The 15427-nt window shown below is 41.2% G+C and overlaps 1 pseudogene; it reads left to right on the forward strand.

Annotated features, from left to right (window-relative positions):
* The first annotated feature begins 8363 nt into the window (after positions 1-8363).
* On the forward strand, positions 8364-8481 carry LOC126482712 (5S ribosomal RNA; annotated as a pseudogene).
* Positions 8482-15427: the final 6946 nt, after the last annotated feature.

Here is a 15427-nt window from a genome sequence, read left to right on the forward strand (position 1 = left end):
CTTCTTCTATTGTATTTGTTTCCCCTGTTCTTGTCAACTGTTTCTTAATACTCTCTCTGAAACTCTCTGTAACCTCTGGTTCTTTCAATTTATGCAGGTCCCATCTCCTTAAATTACTACCTTTTTGTAGTTTCTTTAGTTTCAACCTACAGTTCGTAACCAACAAATTGTGGTCAGAGTCCACATCTGCTCCTGGAAATGTCTTACAATTTAAAACCTGGTTTCTAAATCTCTGTCTTACCGTTACGTAATCTATCTGTAGAGGAATGTCGTCCACTCCTGGGGCCTTGTTTCGACTCAGGTTTTTCAGTGCTCTGTCAAATTCTTCATGCTGTGTTATATAGTCCATCTCATCCACATCTACGTCCTCTTCCATTTCCATAATATTGCCGTCAAGTACATCGCCCGTGTATAGACCCTCTATATACTTCTTCCACCTTTCTGCTTTCCCTTCTTTGCTTAGGACTGGTTTTCCATATGAGGTCTTGATATTTATGCAGATGGTTCTCTTTTCTCCAAAGGTCTCTTTAATTTTCCTGTAGATCCCATTTTTAGATGTTTGTTTTACTTTTCGACTGCTTCATTTACTACATTTCTATAGTTTCTCCTGTTAGATTCAATATCTCTTTTGTTGTCCAAGGATTTGTACTAGCCCTCGTCTTTTTATCTACTTTTATCCTCTGCTGCGTTCACTATTTCGTCTCTCTAAGTTACCCATTCTTCTTCTATTGAATTCCTTTCTCCTGCTCTTGTCAATCGTTCTCTAATGCTCCCTCTGAAACCCTCTACAACCTCTGGTTGTTTCAGTTTATCTAGGTCCCATCTCCTTATATTCCTGCCTTTTTGCAGCTTCTTCAGTTTTATTCTACCGTTCATAAGCAATAAATTGTGGTCAGAATCATCATCTGCCCCTGGAAATGTCTAACAGTTGGAAATCTGGTTACTAAATCTCTGTCTTACCATTATATGACCAATCTGAAACCTTCCGGTGTCTCCAGATCTCTTCCACAAATACAACCTTCTTTCATGACTCTTCATAGAAGTTTTAGCGATTATTAAGTTACGCTCTGGGCAAAATTCTGCTAGGTGACTTCCTCTTTCACTCTTTAGTCCCAGTCCATATTCACCTACTACTTTCCCTTCTCTTCCTTTTCCCACTGTCGAATTCCAGTCCCCCACGACTGTTAAATTTTCGTCTCCCTTAACTATCTGAATAATTTCTTTTATCTCATGGTACATTTCTTGAATCTTTTCACCATCTGCGGAGCTAGTTGGCATATAAACTTGTACTAATGTGGTAGGCAAGGGCTTGGTGTCTATGTTTACTGAAAATAGTGTGTTCACGATGCTGTTCGTAGTGGTTTATCCGTGTTCATTCTTTTTTATTCATTGTTAAACGTATCCATGCACTACCTACAATTATAATCCTATATTCACCTGACCAGAAGGCCTGTCCCTCCTGTCACCGAACTTAACTAATTCCCACTATATGTAACTTTAACCTATCCATTTACATTTTTAAATTTTCTAGCCCACCTGCCCGATTCAGGGATCTGAGATTCTACTCTCCGATCCGTAGGATGCCAGTTTTGTGTCTCCTGATAATGACGTCCTCCTGAGTGGTCCCCACCGGGAGAACCGAATGGGGGACTATTTTACTTCCGTAATATTTTACCCAAGAGGACGCCATCATCATTTAACCATACAGTAGAGCTACATGCCCTCGGGAATGATTACGGCTGTAGTTTGCTTTCAGCCATTCGCAGAACCAGTACAGTGTTGCAGTGATGCTGTTTTGGCTGATGTTACAAGGCCATTTCAATGAATCATCCAGACCGTTGCCCCTGCAATTACTGGAAAGGCTACTGCCTCTCTTAAGGAACCACACGTTTGTCTGGCCCCTCTGGAGATTTCTCCCCCCCCCCCCCCCCCCCCCAATGTTGTGGCTGCACCTACCGTTTGTCTGTATTGTTGCTGAGGCACGCAAGCCACCCCACCAACGGTAAGTTCCATGGTTAATGGAGAGGGGGGACTATCTTTGTATAGATTGTTTACTGACACGTTCAATATACTAGTGAGTTAATCATAGATGAATCGATGGAGTAATAAATAAGTAAATATCCTTCAGACGTCTGTATAACCATCAATTAGGACGCTCCTTTACATTATCAGAATTACTCACGATTTTTCCCCAATATTTTTAACATATCAGTAAAAGTTTCTGGGAAAGACAACGCTTTTGATGGTTTTAGAAGACGTAGATGGCAACTAAGTCTCTGTCTTGATTCGATAGCGTGTACCAAACCCACAGCTGTAACATGTCTGACGAACGGACGATCACATCATCCCTTTCGCACTGAAAAAGGGGAAAAATACGGTTCTACAGCATACTAATTTACTTACGAGAAATATTCGTCACTGTTAGGAAAAAAGAAATCTGGTTTATAAGAAATAATTTTTCAAACTTTTTACAACGGGTGAACTATTACTGGAGGAGATCGCAGGCTGTCAGATGGAGCTGTCGTCGACCCTGGACGTTCCAGCAGCGATGGACATGACCTGCCACACACAGCAGCGATCATATATGGACTGGCAGATGAGGCGCGATTTCGGCGACCCTGATGAGTCGGTTACGACAGCATCGGTGACCTAACACACAGATCTATTGACGTGGTCAGTACTGTTTGTGGCTACCAGTCCCGCTTCGGCCATATTTTTGTCTTACGGTATCGTGGGGAACAATGTTCGGGATTGAGAGAACTATGTTTGTCAGGCTTTAATATAGCACTTCCGAAAAATACATACGTCGTCTTTGTTGGTGTCAGTGCTGTGAATCACCATGTAGTAGATAATTAAAATTGTACGCAGACATAACGTTAGAAATAAGCTTTCATCGGACTTGAGTCTCAGGACGGATTAAAGCCTTTTTCGAATATTCTTGCTACCTTCGGTAGATAACCTGTTGCTGTTCTTGTGAGGGGGGGATGGCGTCATTAAATTGATCAAATTAATTAATTAATTCATTCATTTGGTATCAAAAGTGTGACGTTGCCACATGCGCACCACGAAGCAGCGGACAGGGGGTGGGCTACGTTCCGCTATCTTGAGTAAATTAGAAGTAGCGTCGTATCTCCTTTGCTATACTACTTACATCAACGATATTCTGTGAACTGTTTTCTTGTCCTTCCTGGGCTTATATTTCAACAAGATAATACCCGCCCGCCCACACATGGCGAGGGTTCTACCGCTTGTCTTTGTGCTTGCCAAACCCTATCTTGGCCAGAAAGGTCGCCGGATCTCTCTCGTTTGGAGCGTTATTAGCAGGGTCCTCCAACCATCTTGGGATTTTAACGATATAACACACCAACTGGACAGAATGTGGCATCCATCCATATCCATATCCATTAGGAGGACATCCAACAACTCTGTTAATCAATGCGAAGCCGAGTAAGTGACTGGATAAGAGCCAGAGATAGACGAAAGCTTTATTACCTCGCTCCGTTTGTGAAGCTCTTTCCCTTGAATAATTCATCCAATTTTGCTGGAATTTGTAATCGTTTGTCTGTATCCGTACACCATACCGATTTCTGTCCCACTTTGATAATTCCTTCGTGGTGCATCGCGATTTTTCGGCTTCTGTCCGCCTTGGATTATTCCTCCGTGACGGGTGTTTTTTTTTTCGCTACTCCGATGCGGGTAGGGTATATGACACTGACGTTTAGGCAAGGGATTAATGTGACCCTCGAACGGAAAATTTTGGTCGCCCGTTATGATTGTCGTGTTGATTGCTATTTACACTTGAATTTTTTTTAATTTGTACACCTTCACGCGATTTGGACACAGCCATCAGGAGAATCACGTATAATATCTCATTACACAGTCGTCAGTTTACATGTACACATGTGTCATAGATAAGCCAGTGGCACAAATGTACATGGTAACTGACAAGATACTGTGCACCAAGGGTTTAAAAGTGATACTCATGATCGCTGTTGCAGAAACGCATTGAGGTGTACAATTTTTAAAAAATAGTAATGTAAATATCTGTCAAGACGATATTTGTATTGCGTAGCATTTGTCTTAACTCGTTTTGAGAAACCACTGGAAACCCAAGTCTGGGTTATCTGACGGGGATCTGAACTACCAAACTTCCAAATGCCAGTACAGTGTTTTAACACTGCTCCACCTAACTGGTTTATAATTATTTTGTGACTGGTTACACGTGCAAATTATTTAAAAGATATGTTATTTCCTAATGATGCAAGTTAAAACCGGTAACGCTACACCCCAAATCCCCGCATTTTACGCAAAGAATAGAGAATTGTGGTTTAATCTTGCCAGTCCACAAACTTCGAAATGTTATTCGCGTTAACTCAGAGTTGTTTGGGTGATTTTAAACTTTTAGATGTATTGTAGCTAAATGTCACTTATTTGTGGGCCTTCTGAACGTGCGACGATACAGTAATATTTTCGCACGAGTGTCCTGTATTACACCCATATAAAGTCGAAGGGCAACCTTCTCGTGTGAAGGTATTATCCCCATACAATGTTAAAGCTCGTCGTGTATTCAGTAAACAACAATCATGCGCTTTAATTAAAAGAAATACGCTGATTTTTTTTCATTTTCCTTTTGCCATTAAGCACAATAATAGAATCTACTTGCTTGCGTGCTAAGGTGTCAGCCTTCCCCGTTCAAATCAAGTAGCGCATAAACGTGATCAAAGAGCTGATTTCAAAAGCGAAATATGTTCCTTAGCACACAATGGGCAGTTACGTTTCTCATTTGTCTCTGGACACGGCTCTCGCTGAAGTCAGCAATTACTGTTTCCGATGTTGACAAAGCGCTCACGATATCTGCCGCCGCAACCGTAAGAGTCGTAAATTATGCGTTTCAAGGTTGCGCGTAACGCAGAACAAAGGCTAAAAATGTGTCGCGGCCTTGTCGTCGGCGCTCGCCGATGTCGGTCTTTCCGATCACCCACAATCAACCGAAACTAATCAGTGTGGCACATTTAACTTCACGTTGTAAATATTAAAGTACTTGTAAGAACTGAAACAGAAAACCCTGCGATATCATTAGTGGGTCTTTCGCAATGGCATTCGCACTACTCTCTGTACGATACCCGAACCGTTTCAATAGGAGTTCACCGCCCTCTGAGCAGCCGGTCTAGATGCGGGAGCTTAGTAACGCCACATGTGTAGTATTCCTCATGGTTGTTGAACAACAGCAACAGAAAAGTCACGACAGGGTGGTCTTCCACCCCGTCAAAGCTTACAGATATGCGTTTTTACCCAACTGACGCATTTTACACCATTTGCATAGCCTCTTTCTTAGAGTCTTCTCAGGAGAACAACTGATATCACTCGGATATTGTGCATCATCTTTATAAGAATTTTTACGTATTTAGCTATTCTCTGGAGCGAAGCTCCTGCCACACCTGTTCGTAAATTATAAAGAGCCTTATCTTGATGGCTGATTGGTACAGTTGGTAACATAACCAAAACTCGTCGTTATTCTCCACTCGACGAGTTGCAAACCTACGAACACGTTACGCAACTAAGACCAAAAATGCTTTCCCGGTATTTGCTGTTACGTGAAGATGCAATATGTAAATTACATTACAATGTTCTTATGTACTCTTGAACTCGTCGTTTCCCCTGTACTTGCCTGTTTCTCATAATATCTGTCTACAACCCTTGCACTTACCCGGTAGATGGTAAGAGTTACGCGTTGAAAGGATACGACAAACTGTGAGTAGGGCAATATAGGCGGTGTTACAATGTGACTATAAAGAGGGAATAATCTGCCCAACAGTAGCATTTATAGGCTGCTGCAACTGTTCCCTCTGTAGATCGAAGAGGCTGTGACGCACACGAAAGAAAGAATCAGGGGCTGGATAAAATCCAGAATAAAAGGATACCAATGATATGGTCTGCAAATGAAATGAGGAAGAGTTACAGGATCTGTTGAATGGATTGAAGACTAATGATCACACAATACCGACTGTCACTAAACAAAAGAATGTAAACTAATGAGGAGAAGAAGAAATGACTGTTAACCTAATATCAAGCTTGGGACCGACATAGTAGAGTAATTGAAGAAATACATTATCTTCGAAGCAAAATAATGGCTGAATCTGGTACTAAAATGGATCCTAAACTGCTGACCAACACTGGATCATAATACCGTTGACAGAGCATTATAATGTCAACTAACTTCAAAACTATCACCTCGCTGTCTGTAATAAGCAGATAGTTAAAGCTTAATGTGGAGTTATAAATGGTACGTATACCAGTACTTACAGTGTTACTATCGAACACACCAAGTAGGAACTGCTTCGAAATGAAGTCCCTCTTTAAACTGATTCAGCCTAATTAAAAGCCGGCCGCGGTGGCCGTGCGGTTCTGGCGCTGCAGTCCGGAACCGCGGGATTGCTACGGTCGCAGGTTCGAATCGTGCCTCGGGCATGGGTGTGTGTGCTGTCCTTAGGTTAGTTAGGTTTAAGTAGTTCTAAGTTCTAGGGGACTTATGACCTAAGATGTTGAGTCCCATAGTGCTCAGAGCCATTTGAACCTAATTAAAAGTGGAGGAGGTTCGCTATCTTTTCGAATTTGACCGAGAACAGACTGCAATGAGCCGGAGGCTCGGCACGAGCATTTTGGAAACTGCACGACTTGTTGGTTGTTCCAGGAGAGTTTGGTGAGTGTCTTCAACATACTGTGAAACCAAGGTGAAACCACATCCAGCGGGCACTGCAGATGTCGGACGCCGTAGGCTGGACACAACAGTAACACAGGACCGGCGGCGAAATGTGGAGGACTTTAATGATGGGCATAGTACAAGTTTGTCTGAACACATAGTGCACAGAACACTCCTAATGATGGGCCTCCGCAGACGACAGCCCAACTACAACTGAAGTCGGCAAGCGACCATTGGCATTAAACGTTGATGCAGTGGCAGAGCGTGGCATGGACTGATGAATGCATCCTTTGTCATCCAACAGCCCCATGGACTGCGGGACGGAGACAAGCCTGCGGGGGCTTTGTTATGCGCTGGGGAACATTCACGTGGGCATCCATGGGTCCAGTGGAGCTTGTGTAAGGCACCATGACGGCCAAGGAGTATCCTACACTGGCTGCAGACCACGTACACCCCTTCATGACTTTCATATTTCTCGTGTGATGGAGTGGTTCGAGGGACACAGTGGCCAGTTCCAATTGATGTGCTGGCCCCGCAACACGTCAGATCTGAAGCCGATCGAACATATCTGGGATGTGACTGAACGCGGTGTCACAGCTCATCGCGTCCCTCCGCGAAATTTACGTGAATTAGGTGACTTGTCCCCCTCGGGCATGGATGTGTATGTTGTCCTTAGCGTAGCTTAGTTTAAGTTAGATTAAGTGGTGTGGAAGTCTAGGAACCGATGACCACAGCAGTTTGGTCACATAGAAGCTTACCACTAATTTCCATTTATGGGTAATTTGTGTGTGCAGTTGTGGTGCCAACTTCCTCCAGCGACCTGCGTCGCCATTGTTATATGTGCCAGAGGCGGAAATACCGGCTATTATGCAGGTGGTCATAATGTTCTGGCTGATCACTGTAAAGGAAAGTGAGTTCGTATTTTGAGCACTTGAGGCCTATAATAAGATTGCATGTAACAGAGAAAATTTTCCCGGAGTTAAAACTAGAGCTATAGCATATTATGAACTGAAAGGTTAAAATTTGCTATGTTGACGGGCATTCACAGTTTAGAATATACATATAGTACGGGCAATATTCCCAGTCTCTCTTCTTGTCCAAAATAAGACGGAGTAGCTGTCAGACAGAAACTACGATTTGCTTGCGTTTCCTTGGCGAGATTGTCTCTAGTTCTTTGCCTCTTGATTTATTGTTAACTTCAGTCTCCCGTCACTTTCTATGTTGGGTTTTCAAAATTCTTCTGTCTTGTCTTTCTTCTCATCTCTAAATATTCAACTCATATGATTCCTCTAGTGTATCAAATTCGGAATTTGATTTCTTCACGAAATTTCGGTTTCTACCGCAGCAATCGTTTTCTTCTCATGTCCACACATTAATACTGCGGTGTCCATCTCGAAATGCAGTCCCTCTCTGATGTTCTTGAATTTTCCAGTTTCAACTAACGCAAAAGCTACTTATGTTTCCTCTAAAACTAACCCGTTTTTTCACTAACTCCTCCCTTGCACCGGTTCATCAATATGCATTTTACTCCTGACCAAGCACGCTCTATACTTCAAAATTTCGTGTTCTCTTCACCACATAGCTTCTTCTGTTGATTGTTGTTAAGAAAACAATTCCTCCTTTCAAAATACAACAAATTTTTCTAGTACTATTCACACATACCGCCAACGGCCTTGCCGCAGTGGTAACACCGGTTTCCGTCATATCACCGAAGTTAAGCGCTGTCGGGCTGGGATGGTACTTGGATGGGTGACCATCCGGTCTGCCGAGCGCTGTTGGCAAGCGGGGTGCACTCAGCCCTTGTGAGGCAAACTGAGGAGCTACTTGATTGAGAAGTAGCGGCTCCCGTCTCGGAAACTCACATACGGCCGGGAGAGCGGTGAGCTGACCACATGCCCCTCCATACCCGCATCCAGTGACACCTGTGGCCTGAGGATGACACGGCGGCCGGACGGTACCATAGGGGCCTTCATGTCCTCTTCGGGAGGAGTTTTTTTAGTTCAGTTCACACGTACCACTCCCACACATCTTAGCACTTCAGAGGCCTAACGTGGACCTTATTCGTTAGTCCTTCTCTTTCCACAAAATTTTACGGACGTGTTAATTATTTACTACTAGACCAAAATGTCATTACATATAGATTATGACATTACACACAGATTACACAGAAATTACATACGGATAAATTAACATAATAACATAACAAAATTACACAAGACATTACATCACGTTTCATTTATATTGTCACATAACGTGAACAAAAGAAATTAGAATGAATATCTGGTTATATACTTTATTAAGCATTCTGGACTAAATATTAGACTGGCCTTAAGCTGCTTGATGATAGAAGAGCGACTAAATATATGGCCATAATAGTACCAGGAGAGTCGTTCTACGTATTCTTAACATACAGTGATGAGCTAAAACATCTACGGCACCGAGCAAGGTGGCGCAGTGCTTACCAGACTGGACTCGCACTCGGGAGGACGACGGTTCAAACCCGCGTCCGGCCATCCTGATTTAGGTTTTCCGTGACTTCCCTGAATAACTTCAGGCAAATGCCGGGATTGTTCCTTTCAAAGGGCACGGGCGAGTTCCTCGCCTATCTTTCCCGACACCGAAGGGGCCGATGACCTCGCAGTTTGGTCCCTTCCCCCAAATCAACCAACCAACCATCTACGGAAAGAGGTAGAAGTGCACTGGAACTACCATTGAGCATTCACACAACGTGGGGTTCGGAGCCTTGGCTGCTCTGTAATGTAGGACAGATGGCAATTTGTGGCATCTCAGTCGAAAGAGTACAATGCTCGTGCACGTACAAGTGTTTCGGACCACACCATTCGTCATACATTGTTGAACATGGAGCTCCACAGCAAACCACGCCCACTTGTTCACATGTTGACCCAACTACATCGTCAATTCCGATTGCAGTGTGCACGGGACCAACGGGACTCGACAGTCGATCAACGGAAATGTGTCTGTTCTTTGGGTGAAACACATTTCTGCTACACTGGGTCCCTGGTCGTGGCAACAAACGCCGTCATTGAGGTCAACAGCCGTTCGCCACAAATGCAGGCTGGTGGGAGCAGTTTTACTCTATGGGAGACATTCTCCTGTGCTTGCATTGGATCGGTGGCAGTAACCAAAGCCACGCTGACGGCTACGAGCCACCTGCATTCGTTCATACATGACGTTCTTCCGGACGGCGATGTCATCTTTCAGCAGTATAATTTCAGGGTATCGGAACTACACTACTGGTCATTAAAATTGCTGAACCAGGAAAGAAATATATTACAGTAGAACTGACTTGTGATTACATTTTCACGCAATTTGGGTGCATAGATCCTGAGAAATCAGTACCCAGAAGAACCACCTCTGGCCGTAATAACGGCCTTGATACGCCTGGGCATTGAGTCAAACAGAGCTTGGATGGCGTGTACAAGTATAGCTGCCCATGCAGTTTCAACACTATACCACAGTTCATCAAGAGTAGTGACTGGCGTATAGTGACGAGCCAGTTCCTCGGCCACCATTGACCAGACGTTTTCAATTGGTGAGAGATCTGGAAAATGTGTTGGCCAGGACAGCAGTCAAACATTTTCTGTATCCAGAAAGGCCCGTACAGGACCTGCAACATGCGGTCGTGCATTATCCTGCTGAAATGTAGGGTTTCGCAGGTATCGAATGAAGGGTAGAGCCACGGGTCGTAACACATCTGAAATGTAACGTCCACTGCTCAAAGCGCCGTCAATGCGAACAAGAGGCGACCGAGACGTGTAACCAATGGCACCCATACCATCACGCCGTGTAATAGGCCAGTATGGCGATGACGAATACACGCTTCCAATGTGTGTTCACCGCGATGTCGCCAAACACGGATGCGACCATCGTCATGCTGTAAACAGAACCTGGATTCATCCGAAAAATGTCGTTTTGCCATTCGTGCACCCAGGTTCGTCCTTGACTACACCATCGCAGGCGCTCCTGTCTGATGCAGCGTCAAGGGTAACCTCAGCCATGGTCTCCGAGCTGATAGTCCATGCTGCTGCAAACGTCGTCGAACTGTTCGTGCAGATGGTTGTTGTCTTGCAAACGTCCCTATCTGTTGACTCAGGGATTCAGACGTGGCTGCACGATCCGTTACAGTCATGCGGATAAGATGCCTGTCATCTCGACTGCTAGTGATACGAGGCCGTTGGGATACAGCACGGCGTTCCGTATTACCCTCCTGAACCCATCGATTCCATATTCTGCTAACAGTCATTGTATCTCGACCAACGTGAGCAGCAATGTCGCGATACGATAAACAGCAATCGCGATAGGCTACAATCCGACATTTATCAAAGTCGGAAACGTGATGGTACGCATTTCTCCTCCTTACACGATGCATCACAACAACGTTTCACCAGGCAACGCCGGTCAACTTTGTAACCTCCCCACAAAATTTTTAAAAGTAATGACAATATTATTTAGAAATGGTAATGGACATTGCGCTAAGTGTAACCTCCCCACTGAAATTTTAATGACAGAAATAATAAATGAATAGGAGCCAAGAATAACCTCCCTGCAATGAAATGTACTGACAAAGGCAACAGAAATGTGAAATTCGCAATCTGACTCTGGTATAAGCTCCCACAAAAATAATGAAAAACGATTCAGTGCTAATGAAATTCAATTAAACCGAAATATCGGTCTTTGGCCCTGTGCAAAAATCAGAATTAAAGTCTTACCTCATTGTAACTGCTAGTCAAATTTCTGCTCTTATTCTTGCGCACGGCTTGGAGGAACTGCATTGCAAATAATAATATTCCTTTTTTTTTTTTTTTTGAGATCTTACTGAAATTTTTCTTTAAGGGAAGTGGAACGAAATGGGAAGTGCAATTAAATAAATTTTGTTTTGTAAAAAACTGCTTTGGAATAAAAATTATTATTGGGGCACTTGTTAGAAATTAATTACAATAAATAAACTTTACATTATCTGATGATTACCTTAATTAATAATATACCTCAGTCAGCCTCTTGACCAGTGTTGCCGACAGACTACATCACACAACCGCACTCGGCTGCTACTACTGACCGACCGCTCTGCATGACGACTACTAGCGTACTGCACGCCACTGAACAGAGCTACTGACTGCCACGACTACTGACAGAGTACTACTCGTAACACTCGCGCGGTCAAGCGCATACTCTCTGGTCAGAGACGCTGCAATGCCTCGCCATCGCTGCTACGTTACATATGTGTTTCATAACCCTCCACTGGGGGGGCAAAAATTTGGCAGCGATGGTGAGTCATTTGGACTTGCCAAGCGCGGCAAAATTTTTCATTAATTAGTCAACTTGTACAATTTACAGAATGTTTAGATGTAGTACATGAATTAAATGTTGTGCACACGCACCGAGTACAAAATATATAAGACAAAGACAAAATGTGAGTACAAAACATAGTAGCAAATCAGAAAAATGTATATACAAATTATTTGACAGATAACAAAGTGCACACGCACTGAAAAAATTCTTTAGCATATTCAGAACAAATAAACAGACTGGCAAAAAAAAAAAAAAAAATCCTGGTGACAAGTGACATGAGTGCACATGCACTGCAGTTGAGAACATATCAGTAAATGATGAAATGTATATACAATTAGTAACAAATGACATAAGTGCATACGCATTGAAGTAATGAGTACAAATCATATTGAAAAATGAGAAAAGTGCACAGGCACTGAAGTTCAGTAGAAAACATATTAACGCCTAACATAAGTGCACATGCACTGTAGTTCAGAACATATCATTAAAATAAAAATGTATATACAATATAAAAGACAAGAGTGTACATATACTGTACTTCAGAACAAATCGAAAAAATGTCTTTAGCATTTTCGCAATAAATAAACGTAATGGCAAAAAAATCATCTCTACAAGTGACATAAGTGTACTCGCACTGGAGTTCAGCAAATCTAAAAAATGTATAACCCATGAACATAAATAATGTTAGCAAAAAATGATTTTCACTATGTGACAAGAATTAGGATAGGAAAGGGAAGGATTGCATCATGGTTGTAGCACTTTAGATTGCACACAGCTGTTCTGAAAGTCCATATCTTTCCACAGAAGTACAACACCAAGTGACACAACTTGAAGTTCTTTTCCCATCAGAATTTATCAGTGTAGCCAAGACACTGAACTGTCGTAGTAATGTTCCATGTTTTCATTTTGGCAGTACATTAGGTACACCAAACAGTGGGACCATAATAACGTCTTCATCGCTCACGGTGGTGGACAGCATGTTGTGTCAACACCACGCTCTTACAAGGCACACCAACGTAGAATTAGTGCAAAACCAAAGATAGTGCTCCATGATCACTTGGATAAACAGGACAAATGGACATTGCAGTAATTCAGGGTAGTTAGCTTATGAGGAGAAGGACATTATGTCACATAATATTGACAATTACAGTCTTCATTAGTAGTTTGTGGCATTCATAGCCCAGTTATTGAACATTTCTGTACCAAGTATGTAGTATTACAGAAAAATGTTCATTAATTGTTTTACACAGAATCAGTAACCTTCTTTTCTTAGTTACAAAGCATTATTAAATAATCGCATTCTTTTCCAGTTACAAAGTATAGCATAGTTAATTAATCATTTGTCATTCCAATAGTATTAATCATTAGCTTTCTCCTAATTACAAAGCATTATTAAACAGTAATTAAGAATCATTATCCTTCTTCTAATTACAAAGCATAGCATCATTTGTCATTTCAATATAGTAAGAATCATATTCTTTTCCAGTTACAAAGTATAGCATTGAAAACAAGAGTTAATTAATGGCATAATTAATAACATATTCATGGAGTGACATTAATTATTGGCACTCAGTGGCCAGCAAGTATTGAATGGAATAAAACATAGTTCATCATTCAGTATTACTCAGATCATTACAAAGTCAATATTAAAATCAGTTAATTACAGTCATAGCATTAATAATCATGGGCATTTTAAGTAGTCTCATTACAATAAATCATTGTTCCTCATTCAGTATTATTCAGATCATTACAAAGTCATTATTAAAAATCAGCTAATTACAATCAAAGCATTAATAATCACAGGTATTATAAGTAGTCTCATTACAATAAACAGTGGCAGTTATTAGCTAGTGACAAAGCATTATTTTAAATATATACTTTTTTTATCTCATTAAGAAGTCATTACTCAAGTGACATACTATTCAGTTTTTGTTAGCAATGCATTGCGTTGGGATCGATAATTAATTGCTGAGGCACAACACTATTTGCTTTTGACCTATTGCTGCAAATGAGGATAGGTAACGTCATTCGTCATGAGTCAGCTGTAGCAAGGTTATGTAACAAGGCAGTATATGTGATCTCATTCATAAATGATAAACACAAATGGGTAAAAAAAAATGCAAGTACTAGAACAGGTATAATAAGTAACAGGTTTAGTAAGTATCATGAAAAGCTTCTCCTGGAAAAATATACAAAATGGATTATTGACCTGAAAGAAGAAACGCACACTATGCTGAAAAGTAGTGAACTTCGAATTAACAGGTAGTGAAATGTGTATAAAAATGTGTTCCATAGCTGTCCTTTCCAAAACTTTCCGTCATCCTACTATGCAATATAACACCTGCTGTCAATACAAACTGCAACAAATACTTAAATAACTACATAACATAAATACATAACTTCAGCATTATCCTCATCTGTAAAGAAAAAAAAAACTTCATCATCAATCACTTCATTATCCACATTATCATAACTTCATTATTATCATCACCTGTAAAGAAAAACTTCATTATTCATAACAGCATATCCTTCATCATTATTCATCAGCATTCATTATCATCTGTAAAAAAAAATCACTTCATTACTCATTACATAACTATTCCTTATCTCTAGCATATTTCATCACTAAAACTAAGATGTGTAGTTCTGTCTGACAGCCTGCATCAATCACCTTGTATTCTGAAAGAAAAAATTAGTTAAGACTGCTATTCTACGATGAGTATAGTATATTCTTGTTAATGCTTGTTAATCCTGATCCATTTACTCTTCCTCATAAAGTTATTGCATCTTCTTTCGTTTATTCCGTAGGTGAAATTCCCGTTTCTGTTGAATTTATTTCTTACACGCGTCATTTCTTTCTGAAATTGATGAACAAAGATTAATGTCCTGCATTTAAATCATATACCCACTAAATAATGACTGGTTTATGGTGACACAATTAGCCATACAGCATAACATGACAGAAAACGTAATATGTCAAAGACATTGACAGCGTTCAAAGCCAAAATGTACAGAGAATATCACAATGCAGCAGCAAAAAATGTAAAACAGTCACGATGTTGAGATGTCATAAGGCAAAAAAAAAATGTCAAAACCGACTGGTGTGTGTTATATCTTAACTATTTCACAGTGCATACAAACAAAACTGGAATACAATCGTATACACAAAAAAAAGTGGAAAATGTGCACAGTCTGATGTGTAACGACAAGAAAAGCGACCTGCTAACCTTACCTTGTCGGGCACTTGCCAAGAAAAAATACGATAATCATCAGTAATTAGTCAGGTGAAATAATTGCATTAGTAAATGGCATCATAGTGTGTTGAATCATACAGTGGTTTCACTCAATAAACGGTTTAATGTTTGAGATATGGTGATTGCCTTTCGATTTTCTGGTTCTCAAAGTTTCGACGTGTAC

Source organism: Schistocerca serialis, chromosome 5, assembly GCF_023864345.2.
Source record: "Schistocerca serialis cubense isolate TAMUIC-IGC-003099 chromosome 5, iqSchSeri2.2, whole genome shotgun sequence".
NCBI lineage: Eukaryota > Metazoa > Arthropoda > Insecta > Orthoptera > Acrididae > Schistocerca > Schistocerca serialis.